Consider the following 7,508-nt stretch of genomic DNA (forward strand, 5'->3'; position numbering starts at 1 on the left):
TACTGGGCAGCCTCCCCATAGTTCCACACCCAACACTGCACCCTGATCTGAATCATAAAGAAAAGGCGTGAGAAGATTTTGTGCTACACCTGAGAGTAGTAATTATTTTGTAGGCCTATCATATAGGGTGTAACCTATCCTTAAACTAGAATACATTAGCAGCTTATTTTAACTTCATATAGGATGGCCATTTTAAGACTTTTCCCCCTCGAAATTGCACTGTACCTACCTCAGAGGCCACTGTTCCCACCTAGTTTGGCCTACCATCAAATGCTTGGTCTCTTTAGAAAGCTGAGACCTTGCAGTTTCTTAGGGAACAATCAGAATAGCTGTGGGAAGTACTGGCACAGAGGTACAGAGGCTAGAATACTGTTTTATACAGTATTTCTGCCGGATAACAAGTACCTCTGAACTTACAAATGACTTACAAACACAACTGAGCCCTCCCAGAGGAAACTTTTGCTTCTCATTTGTATCCCTTCTGTTGCTAAAGAGGCAAAATGGTGATTCTCTTTTAAGGATCATTTAAGTATTACTTTGTCACAATTATTTCTCCTAATTTTGCCTTAGGAGAAATAAAACAAGCAAAAGATGAGACACATAACAATAAGACAAGTAGGAGTCACATAAGAGATTTAAGTTTGAGAAACAGGAGAAATACGGGAGATCTCTTATATGTTTGAGTGTAGTCTCACTTACAACTTGTTTCTCCTTAGGAGAAATAATAGAGCAGATGGAATCACATAAGAGATATTAGTTTGAGAAGCAGGAGAAATACGGGAGATCTCTTATATGTTTGAGTGTAGTCTCACTTACAACTTGTTTCTCCTTAGGAGAAATAATAGAGCAGATGGAGTCACATAAGAGATATTAGTTTGAGAAGCAGGAGAAATACGGGAGATCTCTTATATGTTTGAGTGTAGTCTCATTTACAGCTTGTTTCTCCTTAGGAGAAATAATAGAGCAAATGAGGAGACATTGCAATGAGAAACTGTTGAGAAGTAGGAGTTACAATTGAGATATCAGTTTGAGGGTCAAAAAATAGGGCACTCCATAGCATTTCAAACTTTTATTTTATAAAACAAAGCAAAACAGTTGTGCTTTAAAAATGGACTTTAAGCAATGGGAGCTTGCACAGATGCACTTAAAAATGGACTTCAAGCTATGGAACCATGTTAATGCCTTGATATGTTCTTTTTATAATGTGTATTCTTATTTATTTATTTTTTGTGTGAGAGTGTGTATGTGAGTATTATTTTTAAAAGCTGCACAAGCAAATTGCATTGTACGGACCAACTGCACAATGACAATTTAAGACTATCTATAAATCATACAACATGGAGAAATGAACTAATAAACAATAACATAAACAAACTGAACTTGTGCCAAAGCGTGCCATACTGTGTACAATGGTGGATGAAAGCGTGGGCTGGTCAATCTCGTCTTTTTATCCTGGTGGTGGAACCAACCAAAGGGAGAAGGGAGAGAAGAGCAGAAAATAGAACATTGTTAGTTTGTGAGCCACTCAAAAATACAAAGTAAGACATTTGTTTGACCGTCTGCTTTCATAACTGTGGGAATTTTGATACAGCACAAAGATCAGACACACCTTATTAATCACTTAAACACAGAATGGGGGCTTCGCTGCGCGGCGGTCATAATTAGATTAGTGTAGTTGTCACGATACCAAAATTATTGTTTCGATACCGATACCACATCAAGAATAGCGAACAAATTTCGATACTTCTTCGATAATTCTTAAAAAATGTATTTAATTTGGGGGCCCAGACCACCTTGACATCATCAGTAATATTGAATATAGTGTTATCATTCACACCAGTGGGCATCTTAGATTCTGCTTGACTCTTTCCACACACACAGAAAATTATGGCTTATTTCATATGTTTCTATTTCATATACCTTCAAATTCATATAAAGTGTACAGTTAATGTATAGTATTTTTTTAATCTGCATCATTACTATTAATCTGCTTAATTGCTAAACATAATTAGTCATTTGAATACTTAATATTTATTTTTAAACTATTACACCTAGGCAAATTTTAATGTGGTGTGTAGGCCTAGGTGTAATTGAGTTCTTGTCACTTTAAGAAATACGTGAGTAATTACTGTAGCCTTCAGTCTCACGGTTTTAGGCTAGTGAATAATAGTTGCACATAATGTATAAGTATATGTGGATGCAATTCATTGTTGTCTGTCATTAGATAAAATAAATGTAAATAAAAAACTATCAAGTTCATAGAAGGGATCATGTTCAATAATAATTTTAGCACTAATGACGAATGACATACATGACCTGAGCTAGCAGAATTAGTTAACAAGGAGCTCTCTCCAGATGTAAAAGTTTAAGCTGCCTATTTCTAAATGACATTAAACCCAATAGTAGACCTCGCATTGCATCTCATAGCCTAGGTAGGTTAGCAACACAAAGTTGAGAGGTGCAAGTGAGCAAATCAACTTGATATTAGCCTATTATTATGTGTTACCACAGAATCACTTAAGATAAACTAGCAGCCATTTTCACATTGTTGTTGTTCCCCCATTTCTCCTTGCTTGCAGGCTAGTATAATTAAAATTTAAGACCTTTGTTTAAAAAATTAAGACTTCGGCAACAGAATTTAAGACTTTTTCAGACCTTAAATAAGGAACATGACATTTAACCCTTACAAGCCCGACCGTTCTAATTTAGTTTAAAATTTTAACGATGACCAATCATCTAATATCTCAGCTGTCCAATGACTGATTTTATTTCTGAAATCTTCCCCGTAATGCTGACAACATAAGCTTCAATTTGATATGATTGGTTAAAGGGGGTTTATGGCGCTGAAATGTTTTGGATATTGAAGATGAGTCGTGAAAAAACTTTTCCCTTCAGTCGTTACATTTTAACATGGATGTAGATGCCACCTGCACTTCGTTGGAGTTTACCTCGACTGGAAACCACACAGCTGGATAAACTGAGGTAATATATATTTTACATCGTTTCTAGTTATGGTTAATCTTAATTTGTAGTCATATTATCATGTTATTTGACAGTAATATGCTTTCTCATCAGCGTCAACATTATGGCATAGCGGGGGCTAAGTGCATCTTCATGTAACTTTAGCTAGCTGCAATACTCTGAACTGCTTGCAGTATTCTCGTTTGCTTTTGATATCAGTTATTTTCATTTGACAATTTCATTTAAAACCTGTTAGTATATAACCTGTAAGTAAGTTTGTTTTCTAGTACCAATTTGCTTGTTAAGTAAGCATTATATTGGCAAGTCAGTATAGCATACCAAAGCTGAATAAATCAATGGGCCAGCGTTTCTAAGTTATGTTCTCTTACATGAAATAGGTTGAGCGATATTTTTACTCCTCTCAATATGTAGTTGTAGAAAACAAGATGTGAAATCACGGATTCTGTCAGAAATGTAGTGCTAATTAACGTATTGCCTCTCCTCGGGTTGTTACCTCAGGCAGTTTGTAGTGAACTGTTTTACCTTGCTAACTTCTAAATGACAAACATCAGACGTGCTTGTCTCAACATTTTCTAAGATGGCATGACTTGATATTCTACTCTTCTCAATATGTAGTTTTATAGAAAACACATATCACATATTATGTCAGAAATGTCATTATTGCATTTAAGCAGTTAGTTACTAGGTGAAATGTAATCTGTCTTTATCTTAATGCCAGCCAGGCAATCAGATTTAGGGTAGCTAAACCCATGTGTAATAAAATGACTTTTCATTCTTCTAAATATTTTTGAGTTACTCAAAATGCTTCAATAGTTTAGGCTACCTCTTCTTGTGTATGTATGTGCACACACGCACACATCTGTAGTTTTGTGATTTTATTTTTTAAATTAATAAATGTATTACATTTGGATGATTTTACTGTTGTTTCAGATGGAGGATGACAAGACCTACACAGACCTCCTTGCAGGCCTGAAGAGGTAGCTGACTGCTGATGAGCTTGCGCTCACAATGTTGAAGACCATGTGAGGATGGAGGAAGAAGGTATAGATTTAGGTGGCCTGCGTAGGGTGGTGTAGACTGCCACTAAAACACTGTGAAATAGACTTATTATGTTGATTTTTATGTTGTTGTCCCAGGCATTTGTGGTTTTACCAACCGGAACGGGTGGAGGGTTGTGCTTAGTAGGCCGTCGTATGCAAACACACAGTGCAGGGGCATGGGACGAAGAGACCCCAGAAGAGTTTCACAGTTTTCTGGGATTGATCATTGACATGGGACTTCACTTCCCTCCCTAATATCCATTGCTACTGGGGAACCAAGTCTCTGAAGGGATCAGGGAGCGTTGACCAAATGAGAAATACATATTGTGTACACTTTTTCTCCATTGACATTGCTGTTTCAGTAGTTTCTTATTATTTCAAGTTTGGCAATGCAGAATCTGGTGTTGAACCTAGGTTTGGTAGCTACAGCCAGAAAGACTTTGGTGAAAATCTATCACAACAGCTGGCAGGCATTTCCGTCAAAATTTCAGCCTCGCCCTTCAGCTGCTCCAACTACTACTCTGTCGTCTTTTCATCAAGTACATATTCCTGTACAGCAGGAGCCAAAGAAAAATTGTTGGCTTTGTTATAAAAACAATACATAATAACACTAAAGTAGCTTGTATGGCCTGGAGTTTAGCGGTAGGTGACTGCTTTTTTGGTAAACAAAATTGCTGTCAGATTTGGCATTCTACAGAAGGGGATCGTTTAGTTTCGTTATGAGTCATAGGTCTTCTGTGTTTAACCTTCAGGTTCCCCACCCCACCTTTCCCTATCCTCCTCTGTGTGTGTGTGTGAGTTTGTGTGTATATGTGTGTATGTGTTTATTCTCAACAGGCTTGTTCTATGTAATCCACTTTCAAATTTTCAATCAATGTTTAGACACATTGATTTTTGAGTGATGTTGAAGTTGATTGTATTCCTAGCTTTTCATAAATAATACATTTTATAGATGTATATCATTTTCATATTACACTAATTTATATAAGGAAGTTGTATCTGTTGAATCAAATGTATTCTATGTCTCTATTCAGAAATATACAGTATACTTATCCTGTATTACTGGTAAAGTACATGTTTTTCTTTTATATATCATTATTGTTGACTGTCGCATTTGCTTATATACAAATAAATGGTTTATTCTTATGGACCAAATAAATCTAAACCATTGTGTCTGACTTCATTATTAGTTTTTATGCATACTTTTATGTTTTTGGTGAGAAAGAGAATGTGAATTCTGTCAACATTCTAAATCCCGTTTCCTGCATTTTTTTACACTTATCACTTAATTTATCATAACTTTTGAAAGGTTAGTGATATTCCAATTCAGTCTTTTTTGTTAAATAGCCCACAACTTGCTGAACATGTCATACACTCTATATTTGTCTCTATCTCGTATAGAAATATGATGAAAATTCATTTTTATGCGAATGAAATTCAATTTTAACTAATTTCGGTATACATTTGGAGAGGATTTTCAAAGACTGTTCATTACTATATCAACATTACCATATGTATTTTACATCATTTGATAGAACTGACCCTTCTGATTACAATGGTATGTATATCCCATTGATGGTATGTATTATACTCAAGAAATAAGGTTTTTTGTGTAAGGAGATCATCCAGCACCAAAAATGGAATGTTCGGCACGGGCACGAAAGGGTTAAGACCGTTTAAAGACTTTTAAGACCCCGCGGCTACCCTGCATTAGGTCAGGAATACCAAAAGTACTTCTATACGGCTCTGGGCTATACTTCCATGTCCATAACTCAGAATTGCCGGTGCCACATTTTCTTTTTCCTATGAACAGCACACAGTGATTTCCAACAAGAGCTATGGATCAATTCATACCGGATTTGTCCTTTAAGTGATTTGTAAACAAGTAGGAGTGCTTTAGGGTCAATCCGGTAAATCAAAGACAATGACTCAATATTACATCTAAATTAGCCCAAAACATTTAGCTCTGATCACTCAAGAGACACTGACAATTGTCAAGAACAAAAACAAAATACAGAAAATACAGTATACACCATACAACAAATATTGTTGGTGAGTTAATCCTTTTGTCCATGTCATTTTTTTTTACTTTTGATGTATGTTCAGCCCATCTGTAAAATATCTTAAAATTTTGCCTCTATCATTTCTATGACAATGTGATTTTGTAGCTTTCGTAGCTACACAGTTTGACGTTAACTGTATAAAAGTTGAATACTTTTAGTGCAATAGAGGCCTACCCTTTATAAAAAGCCCACCAATAATGCTCACCACAATTGGAAATAATTTAAAATAAGAAAATTACCCCAGCTTCATGGATGTTTTGGAACCTCCAGCCCTCGTAACAAAAGCCTCTTTGACCTTGCGGATTCCACAGCTGTCCATCCATGAAGCGTTCCACAGTGCAAATAAAAAGCAAAATCAATCTATCAGCGTGGTAATAATAGCTCTGAAACGGACAGTTCCAGTCATTGATTTTGATTAGCTGAAACGTGTTCCTTTCTGTTGTTATTCCCAAGTTAACCTTACGTTAAGGATACACATCCTTGTGTACACATCCCTACATAAAGAATGGTAAAAAATAAGTTGTTACAAGCTGTGGCCAATGTTCCACTTACCATTGTGTGACAGTCTACATGAACTATTTATTGGTGTAGGGGTGTATTTATAAAACCATCAACTGTGCATAAGGTAAGACAACCAGGCTGAAATGACTAAAAGAGGAATACAATAATCTGTTGGAAATTTATCTTAATGCCTCAATTAAAAAATGAGGAAAAAATCCAACCTTTAAACACACCAATATTCTTTGTGAATGAACCAGGTATCGTAAATTAATAAATGTTATTCCTTAAAATACAGGAGGCATAAGTAAGGAACCCCCTATGTTAAAATCCCATAGAGGCAGGCAGATTTTTTATTTTTAAAGGCCAGTTATTGAATGGACTCAGGATACTATGCATCCTGATAAAGTTCCCTTGGCCTTTGTAATTAAAAGATAGATAGATAGCCCCACATCACATACCCTTCACCATACCTAGATATATCATGGTTTTATTTCAGTTAGGCTAATAGCTGGTTTGTTTTGCATGCTACAGATTCTATTAATTGCAAAAGAAATGTTGACTGGTAAGTTATTCATGACTGCAGATGCTGACTTGCCTATTTCTCGATTCCTCGACCGCAGCAACGCTACTTCCTAGTTTACCTGGGTTACAACCCAGATAGCAGACTTTCTGGCAGCACTTTGGCATACATCTGGCGATTTTGGGCTTTGTTTTGGCAGACCAAAACTTTTGGCTTCAATTTGGCATGATTATGGGCAGCCATAACAGATAAGAAGGCGCCAGTAGTGTATGGCTGAATTATGGCATATTTCTGGCCAACCCGTGGCGTTAGATTAAGGCCCGGGGACAGCATCTGATGACGATCACGGGCTGTTTGGCATGTTTATGGACAGCCAGAAGATGGGCTTAAGAGCGACAGAGT

The sequence above is a fragment of the Alosa alosa genome, chromosome 4 (genome assembly GCF_017589495.1).
Source record: "Alosa alosa isolate M-15738 ecotype Scorff River chromosome 4, AALO_Geno_1.1, whole genome shotgun sequence".
NCBI lineage: Eukaryota > Metazoa > Chordata > Actinopteri > Clupeiformes > Clupeidae > Alosa > Alosa alosa.